Below are 10,525 nucleotides of genomic sequence, written 5' to 3' on the forward strand. Positions count from 1 at the left end.
ATAATATATAATCTAATCAGTTTTAAATTTTAATTTTAATTTAATTTGAATATAATTAGAGAATGTTATGTTATATATTTTAATTGTCAAATTTATAATTAGTCATTAATAATGATATATAAGAGAGATAGAGTGAATGAAGAAATGAGAAAAATAGAAAAAAAAAAGAAAAAGGATAGAAAAACTTTTTATTTTAGAAAGAAGTATTTAATTTTAATTATAATAAAAGAATAACACGTAATATATTTTAGTTGTAAAATTAGTAATATATAATAGATTATTAGAGACGTGAGATATATAGTATCAGTTTAAATAATAGAAAGAGGTTCAAGACTCAAGATACTTCGAATGCATGTCACTCGGAAATATTGAAAATACGCACAGGTATAATGAATATAATTATGATGCACATTAAAAAAAAAATGTATGCCTAAACTTGGGTGGGACTTGCGGCAACAAATATATAATATACCGAAATAAGAAAGTATAAGGTAAGATAATTTGAAATTTAAAATTGAGCATAGAAGGTTTACATATACATGAGTGAGCAATGGTGTAGTGGGTAGCAGGGGTGTCACTATCTGAATTCTAACACAGCAAACAAGTTGATCAACAAACACAGATGCTTACAAAATAACACATAATTTTGGGACCATATATTCCATCCTGCCTAAGCTATAAGCATGGACACACCCTCCCACTTCATCTCTACACATCTATCTCTCAGGTTAAACGTCTATAGTAATAGTCACGGTAAATAATCTTCATATTTTGTTTAGACCAAAGAAACATAGTATGTGGTTATTTTGAAAAATATTAGAGACATAAGAATTTATTGTTTTTAATCAGTAATTAATTATTATTATTATTATTATTATTTTTTACCAAAAGATAGGAGACTCGAATCTGCAACCTCTTAATTAAGTATGGGGAGATGATGTCGCAAAATCAGGATATTGGCAACTTCGTTTAGACGAAAAAACAAAGAAATTAACTGTTTTACTTGCCCAACAAAAGAATCAACAAGTGTGTTGCTTTATGAATGGAATGTATTACCATTCGGATTAAAACAAGCCCCAGGTATTTATCAAATATTTATGGAGGAAAATCTAAAAGAGTTAAATGAATTTGTTTTAGTATACATTGATGATATACTAATTTTTACAAAACAGGATAGAGAAGATCATCTTCAAAAATTATTAATAGTTCTAGAAAGATGTAAAGAAAAAGGATTAGTTCTTAGCAAAAAGAAAGCAAGAATAGCAAAACAAGAAATAGAATTTCTTGGATTAATTCTATCCACTCAAGGAAAGTTAAAACTTCAACCAAATGTCCTAGAAAAGGTAAATTTATTTCCTAATAAAATAGAAGATAGAAAATAATTACAAAGATTTTTAGGTTGTATAAATTATATTTCTGATCAAGGATTTTTAAAGAATATAACAGAATACACTAAAAGCTTATTTCCAAAAATAAGTACTAAAAAAGAATGGAAATGGGATGAAAAAGATAGTACGCAAATTCAAAGAATTAAAGAATTATGTAAAAAACTTCCAGAACTTTATATTCCAGAAGAAAATGACTACTTAATAGTAGAAACAGATGCTTCAGACATAACCTGGTCAAGATGTCTAAAAGCTAAGAAAGCTATGAAAAGTTTGAAACAAGAAAAAGAATCACTAGATTCTAAAGATTCTCCAAAGGAATTACTTTGCAGGTATATTTCAGGGACTTTTACTCCAACAGAACAGAGATATACCACTCATGAAAAGGAAACTCTAGCAGCAATTAAATCTCTTAAGAAATGGAAAATTGATTTACTATCTAGAGAATTTACATTAAGGGCAGATTCAAGTTACTTAACAGGTTTCATACGATATAATTTAAAAGTTGATTATAATCATGGACGATTGGTAAGATGGTAATTATTTTTGTTACAATATCCAATAAAAATTGAATATATTAAGGGTGACAAAAATGTTATTGCAGATACATTAACAAGAGAATGGAGTTCGTCTACAACGCATTAGATCAAGAAATTCAAAAATACGAGCAAGAACTCGAAAAATGCAAGCATTGTGAGCAAATAAGGACAAAAATCCAATCTCTCAAGAAGGCCATCGAAGCAATGAAATCAACACAACAAGAAAAACCATCAGAGTTCAGCCAGCTAAGCGTGGTGGACAAATCAGGTGAAGAAAAAATTTCAGAAAATAAAACAATTGCTGAAATCATTAAAAAATCCACCCAAGATAAAAAAATATTATGTAATTTATAATGGCCCCATGAAAGGAGTATATGATGTCTGGGAAAAAGCAGCACCATTCACACATCAATCAAGGATAATTCATAAAGGAGGGTTTCTAACACTGGAAGAAGCAAAGGAATCCTTCAGGGAATATGAAGCTCTCCATCCAGAGCAAACCCTGAAAAGAGCAGATAAAGCTCCAATTCAAACCCAGAGAACAGGGATAATCAGAAACATTCCTACAAGGGCTGAAATCAAGGAAAAGAAAAAGGGTCTGTAGATCAAATCTCAGAGAAACCCTTAACATAGAGGATAAAGAGGAATCTCTGCTATTTGATAAAAGACAGAGAAGACCACAAGTGCCAGCTATGTGCCTCAGAGATATCTGAAGAAAGCAATAATGAAACGGAATCAACTCACATGATGAAGGAAAAAGACAATGCATCTGACGGTCATATGATAAAAGAAGAGGACAGCACATCTGAAGCATCTCTCAACATTATTGCATAGTGACGTAAGCACTTAGGTCATAGAGCACCAACAATGTAGCTGGTGAAAGAGAACAAACAATGACGTAAGCAATGACGTCATAAGAAGGGTAAGGATGGGAATTGTCCATCAAACCCAACTACTATAAATAGGTTGTTTAGGCAATTGTAAAGGTATCAGAAAATAGAAAGCAGGAGGCAAAGAGTACTCACATGCTAGGAGAGCAAGGAGGAAGGTGCCGAGGCGATTCTATGTTCTGAGGAAGAATTCCTTTAGGAAAAATAGTTCTAAACTCCCCTCTGGAGTTAGTATTTACAATCTCCCCTCTGGAGATAAAAACATCTTATGTAAAATATACTAAATAAGAAATTAAATAACCTTCAGATCGAAATTGATGACCTTATAATAAAAAGGATAGAAATAAGAATAAATATAAACAAGTTGGAATTAAATTTAAAAAATTTATAAATGCCTGGAAAACCATATTATGACTTAAAAGAATTAAATCTGTTGAAAGAAAAAATGGAGAATCAAGTCGAAAAATTAAGAAGGTATTTAGAAACAATAGAAAGTGTAGAAATAAAAGAAGTTTTTGAGGATTTGAGAAATTATATTAAAGAAGAAGACAAACAGATAAAAGATTTTATATACAATAATCCATGCAAAAAAGAATATTATAAACTAAAACAAGATTAAAAACTATAAAAATGAAATCACAATATACATCAAGGACTAGTAAAAAATTGGATAGAAATGGTAAAATTTGGTATCAGAGCCAAGTTAACGATTAAGGATAACACTTTCTCTTTAAGCAACACTTTTAGTGACACGCTTTTTCAGCCATAAAAGACAAAAACCTTTACAACTACATCTGTACACTAGTAGTCCAAAAAAGAATTTGAGGTATTAGAATCTCTCAATTTGAGGTTGATTTGGTATAATTTTATAAATTATTTATGTTAATAGTCAATTAAGACTACTAAGTGTGTGTTGTAATGTTACTTAACGTAACACATCAACAAATTTTGATACCGTTAGCATTAGTGGCGGAATGACTAACATGACTAATTTAAAATTTTAAAAGACGAATTTGATTATAAAATTTTTTCGATGATCAATTTAAAAAATGAGTGATCTTTTAAGAATTAATTTGACCATTTATTCAATATTATAAACTTAAGAATTAAAAGTTTTTTTTTTATCCAATAAATTAGATAACTCCTAATCTTAGACAATATATCACAAACATATTCACACTGCACATACAGCCAACATTAAAAGATTTCACAGCTTGATTTATGCTAAATTTTAAATCTAGATGTAGTCTAGAGACACAAAATTTTGTCACCTGAACTAAGCCTCAACACAGGTGAGTTAAGACGGTGAAATTTTGAGAGTATGGAGCCAGAATTGGAGTGGATTTTTGTAAACTCCACGCTGAAAGTGAGAGCAACTTGGATACGTATTTTGGATCCGAACGTACCACTGATTATCCATTTTGAGTTGGGCCTTCGTTTTCGGACTTGGGTCTTGTGAGCAGCTTGGTATTGGGCTTTTACAGCTAAACAAATATTAATTTCAATATATATTTTATTTTAGAGACTTGCTACACATACAAGTCTTTTTGGCATACAAGTTTATACAAGTTAACCCTAACTTAATAAAATTCACTTTTATAATGCAAGAAAGAAGAAGAAGAATTTTGAATTATACAAAATTTATCAATACACATACACCAAAAATTTTTAAACAATATAATATAAATGACTTGTATAAACTTGTACGTGTAAATAACTTGTATGTGAAGAATAATTCTTTATTTTATTGATATGAAAGAAAGATAACCATATATAATATTTATATCTATTTTAAATTAAATTAGATCATTTGACAGTTGATTATTTATTTGATTTTTGAAATTCACAAGAGGTGCGGGAACGGTTACGGGTCAATCTAAATTTTTCGCAACAGGTGTACAAATGGTAACTGTCAACTGACATTAGGTTAGTCTATAAATAAAGCTTTAAGAACACATTGTAAGCAGTTTAGTTCTTTTTGGAAAACACTTAGAAACCCAAAACACTCTCAGTCCCTTGGCATCACAGAGTAAAATTGGGAATCTTAAGTAATTCCTCTGAACTCAAACACTTGTACTTTGCTTTTTCCCAGTTTTTATTAATAAAATTCCTCTACTTTTACGTTTTCTTCTCTTTTACGTTCATGTTTTTTCCTTAATCTTCTTTTTAATTTCTTATTTGTTTCAATTTTTGCAATTTACTTCGCCACCGGCACCTTGCATTTATATGTTTATTTGTTACTTTTATTCCTTTTAATTTTATTTGACGTTACAATTGCGACATTGAGATACCCACGTTTTCTTTTAAACATAAAAAAAATTTGAGTAAAACAAATTGGCATGTCAATAGATTGTAATTGTCAAAAGGAAAACCAGGAGTTTTGAATTTGTATGTGGTTGCGCAATGGTAAGTTCGTGCGTCCAGAGGCAAAGAAATCAGCGTCAGTTGACATGTCAAATACTTCTGCAGCATCTTCTTCTATTTCCAGTGATGAGACTAGAGGAAATGAATCCAGAAATTCTCCTATGATTTCAAATGCAGAGCCTACCTTGCTGTCAGTGAGGCATGATAGCATTGGCCATGCCCATACATGGTTAAATACAACTCACATAAATACCGTGGGGTGGCCGCCATATGGCTTGCCACTGGGGTATGTCCCCCCATGGTGACACAAGGATTGCCTGTGGCTCTCTACTCAACTTTTCAAAATTCTCTTTATCAAAATTCATATGGCATGTCAAATGTATCTGTTTCTGGGGTGTCAGGTTCACACATATCACAACAAAAGTTTTCACATGCTATTAATACAGGAAATAACAGTGCATCTAATTCTACTATATCCACTGTCACTAGGGTAGAAAATTCCAGACCCGTGTTTTCTGACATGTCAAGAGCAATGCCTATTAATCAACCTAGTCAAACCGTAGGATCTTTAGCAAATATTAGGCAACAGATGGATGAAAGCCACCATGATCTAGTAAACATGTTAACTCATCAAATGGTGACAGTTTTAAATCATCTTTTAGAAAACACAAACACTAGAATTGAACAATTAAATAGGTAAGTTAACAGGATTGCTACTATGGTAAATTTAGAAAAAAATGACAACCAGGGTTTAAGATTTGATAATGTCAATCAGAATGGTGGAGCAATTCCTAATTATGATGTTCATATGCCTAGACATGGTCAAAATGCTGATGATATGTTGGAAAGACCTAGGCAAAATAACTTAGGAGGGAATCATAATCTAGCTAGAAATGTCGAACAAGTGTTAAACCGTTTGGGATTTAATGTTGGTTGCTTAAATAGGCCATATTTCGTGTCCGCTTTTCCTGAATGTGTCCAACAGGCAGAGCTTCCAAGAGGTTGGAAAATTCTAAAATCCCTTACAAAATTTTCTGGAGAAAAAAATGAGTCTACAGTAGAGCATATTGCTCGATATACTATTGAAATTGGGGAAGCAGTTTCTAATGAATATCTCAAGATGAAATATTTTTCTTCTTCTTTAACAAAAAATGCATTTACATGGTTCTCCAACTTGAGACCAAATTCTATTCATTCTTGGGCACAGTTAGAAAAAAATTTTCATGATCAATTTTTTCGAGGTGAATTAAAAGTTAGTCTTACAAATTTATTCTCTGTCAAACATGCAGAGGGAGAATCCATTGACACTTATTTGGCACGGTTTAGAAACATGAGAAATAAATATTTTACTCCGATTCCAGAATCTGAAGTTGTCAAAATGGCTACTAATGGGCTAGAATTTGGAGTTAGGAAGAAACTTGTTAATCAACATACTTTAGATCTTTTCCAATTAGCTAAGAGAGTAAGACAGATAGAGCAAATTAAGAAAGAAAAGAAAATTTTAAAAAGGGTTAAAAAAAGATTGCATATGTTGATTGTTTTTCCGATAGTAATGATTCAGATGAGAAAGAGATTTATATTGCCGAATTACGTGGGGTCCTCCTTATATATACAAATCTTTAAAGCCTGTTAAAGGAAAAAAAAGTTTCTTCTTATTCTAAAATTGAGAATAAGACTTATTCTTTTGATATTTTTAAGGCAGATCAAATATTTGAGGTTTTATTAAAAGATAAGCAGCTTATTTTATCAGAAGGGAAAAAGATATCTTCAGCTGATGAAATAAAGAATAAGAAATTTTGTAAGTTTCATCAGGTATTTTCGCACACCACTAATAATTGCGTCTGTTCCTAATACAAAAAGCCATTAAAGAAGGTTGAAGTTTGAGGATAAAACTACTATGAAGATAGACACTGAACCATTTGCTGCTGATTCAAATTATGTTGAGCCATTCAATTTGTCAGTCAACATGGTAGAAATTGACGCCACAATGGTTAGTGCTCAAGATGAAAATAAAGATCTGAGGATTTTTTAGCGAGACAAGAAGCCAATTTATCCTCGTCCTGGTGAGGATCTTTTAGATTTTTTGTTGAGAATTAAAGAATCTGACAACAGTATGGCTATGTGCCCAAAGTGCAACGCTGTTTTTGACAAGGAAGCTGCAAAAGAGTTTGAAAAGTACAAAGTTGAAGAGAAAGAAAAGGCTGAGTTGAGAAAGAAGATTGCTGAAAAAGAAAATGAAACTAACGAGCTAAAGCGGAAGATAGCCGAGGAAAAGCAAAAGTTGGGCGGTCAGGCTCCTTTGAACAAGTGTGTCAACAACACTGGGATACAACCCATCAACCAGAAGATGAAGACTGTAGTCATGATTGATGAAAAACCTGATGAATTTTCTCAAAAGACAAGAGTTCCTCCCACCAAAATTTCAAACAATAAATGGGTCAGAATGTGAGAAATGTGCAGAATCAACCTACTGCTTTTGCAAGAGGAAAAAACAAATGGGTGAAGTCTAGACCTTTTAAACCCAGGTACTACGAGTCTCAGTTATGGAACATGAATCATGCACAAGATAGAGGTAATATATATATTCCAAAAAATGTGCCTATTCCCTCAAAGCCAATTTATTCTTGTTATAATCCTAACATGCAGTAGGTTCCTAATTATTTTCCTTGGCCAAATTGTCAAAATATTCCAAAGTATTATCATTTTACAACTTTTGAGCAAAAAGAGAATATACCTGAGTATGTTCCTTTAGATCCATACAAGGGACACGGTGTAAATTTTTCTCCTTTGCCAACCATGGCCAAGTCTGCAGAAACAGGTAATTCTTCTAATCACCCTAAATGCAATAAAAATGTAAAGAAGAATCTTGCTGGAAAGAAGGTAATGGTTGAAAATAAGAGAGAAAAGGATGAAGATTTAATTACTAATAATTTTGACACTGGTTTTGATGATCGCTTAGAAGCAATATTTGGTGTTAAGCAATCTATAGTTGTGGTGTTAATACTGCCTGAGGAGTATAGTCAAGTTCGGGAAGTGGAGTCATTAGAAGATGATTGTTATGATGTCTTTCCTGGAAGTAAATGCTTATTGCTAGATGATAATATGTGTGGTGGAGGATTGTTTGAGAAGCCTACTAAAAATGACAATGAACACTTGCGTCCACTGCATATCAAGGCTCGTGTTGTATTAAGGCTCATGTTGATGGAAGGATAGTCAATAATATTTTGGTTGACGGGAGAGCTACTGTCAATCTCATGCCTGAAAGAATGATGGGAAGGCTTGAAAAGACTGAAAAAGATCTGATTAAAAGTAGCATTGGGGTAACAGATTTTAATGGAAGGACTTCTTCTGTTAGAGGTGTGGTTCTACTGTCAATTGAGGTTGGTTCTGTCAATAGGCCAACTCTATTTGTTGTTGTTCCTTCTAAGGCTGGTTTTAACTTGCTTTTGGGAGGTGATTGGATTCATGAAATGGATGCTATTCCATCCACTCTACATCAAAAGTTAATTTTCTGGAACGAAGATGGAGGAGTGGAAGAAGTTCCTGCTAATAATAGTACATGTTACTATGATGAGATGCATGTGGAGTTCAGGATGTATAATCCTGGAGTCAAGCCACTGACGGTTGACACCAAGGCATTTAATCCTGAAAGTATTGAGATGTGCAAAATAGATATGAATAGTTTTATTTTGGTCCCTAAGGGCAGGCCGGATACGGCCTCAGGAGAAACTTAGATGATGAGTTTGACGAGCTAACTGGCTCGGCTGTCAGCCTATATGGCAGACAGAGAAGGGTGCATTGACAGTGTACCTTATGATTGTATATATGATGATGGTCCTTTAGGTTTTGAAAAAAATAACACTGACACTATAAAAAAGGTTGAGGTGCAGGATCCTTTGGAGGAAGTAGATATTGAAAACGGTGATTATCCTAGACCAACATATGTGAGCAAGATACTGCCTAATGATTTCAAAAAAGAAATGGTAGAGATTTTGAAGAATTATTGCGACTGTTTTGCATGGGATTATGCAGAGATGCCACGCTTGAATCGTGAATTAGTAGAATATCAATTGCCATTGAAAGCCAATGTCAAACTTGTCAAGCAGCCACCATGGAGATTTGCTCCTGAAGTCATGCAAAAGATTAAAGAAGAGATTGAAAGACTTCTTAAAGCTAAGCTTATCAGAACAACAAGGTATGTCAACTGGATTTCTAATATTGTTCCTGTCATGAAAAAGAATGGAAAATTAAGGATTTGCATTGATTTTAGAGATTTAAATTCTGCAACACCAAAAAATGAATATCCAATGCCTATAGCTGATATGTTGATAGATTCTACTGCTGGTCATGAAATGTTAAGTTTTATGAATGGATATTCAGGTTATAATCAAATATATATAGCTGAGGAAGATGTGTCAAAAACTGTATTTAAGTGTCCAGGTGCTTTAAGAACTTTTGAATGGGTTGTGATGCCATTTGGACTCAAAAATGCTGGTGCAACTTATCAAAGGGCAATGAATAAAATTTTTCATGACTTTATTGAAAATTTTATGGAAATTTATGTTGACGATGTGGTTGTCAAATTAAATGCTAAAAAAGAACATCTAGAAAATTTAAAAAAAGCATTTGAAAGAATAAGAAAGTATAAATTGAAAATGAATCCCTTAAAATGTGCTTTTGGTGTGAGTGCAGAGAATTTTCTTGGTGATATCTCCATATATAATATTTATATTTATTTTAAATTAAATTAGATCATTTGACAGTTGGTTATCTATTTGATTTTTGAAATTCACAACAGGTGCGAGAACGGTTATGGGCCAATCTAAATTTTCAGCAACAGGTGTACAAATGGTAACTGTCAGCTGATATTAGGTTAGTCTATAAATAAAGTTTTAGGAACACATTGTAAGCAATTCAGTTCTTCTTGGAAAACACTTAGAAACCCAAAACGCTCTCAGCCCCTTGGCATCACAGAGTAAAATTGAGAATCTTAAGTAATTCCTCTGAACTCAAACACTTATACTTTGCTTTTTCCCAGTTTTTATTAATAAAATTCCTCTACTTTTACGTCTTCTTCTCTTTTACGTTATGTTTCTTACTTCATCTTCTTTTTAATTTTCTGTTTGTTTCAATTTCTGCAATTTACTTCGCCACCAGCACCTTGCATTTATATGTTTATTTTTTACTTTTATTCCTTTTAATTTTATTTGATGTTACAATTGCGACATTAAAATATCACGTTTTCTTTTAAACATAAACAAAATTTGAGTAAAATAAGTAGTATGATTACTTTGTTTATTCAGAATTTAATGTTCATCGACTAATAATATAAAATATTTTTACACGA

Source organism: Arachis ipaensis, chromosome B01 (assembly GCF_000816755.2).
Source record: "Arachis ipaensis cultivar K30076 chromosome B01, Araip1.1, whole genome shotgun sequence".
In the NCBI taxonomy this organism is placed as follows: Eukaryota; Viridiplantae; Streptophyta; class Magnoliopsida; order Fabales; family Fabaceae; genus Arachis; species Arachis ipaensis.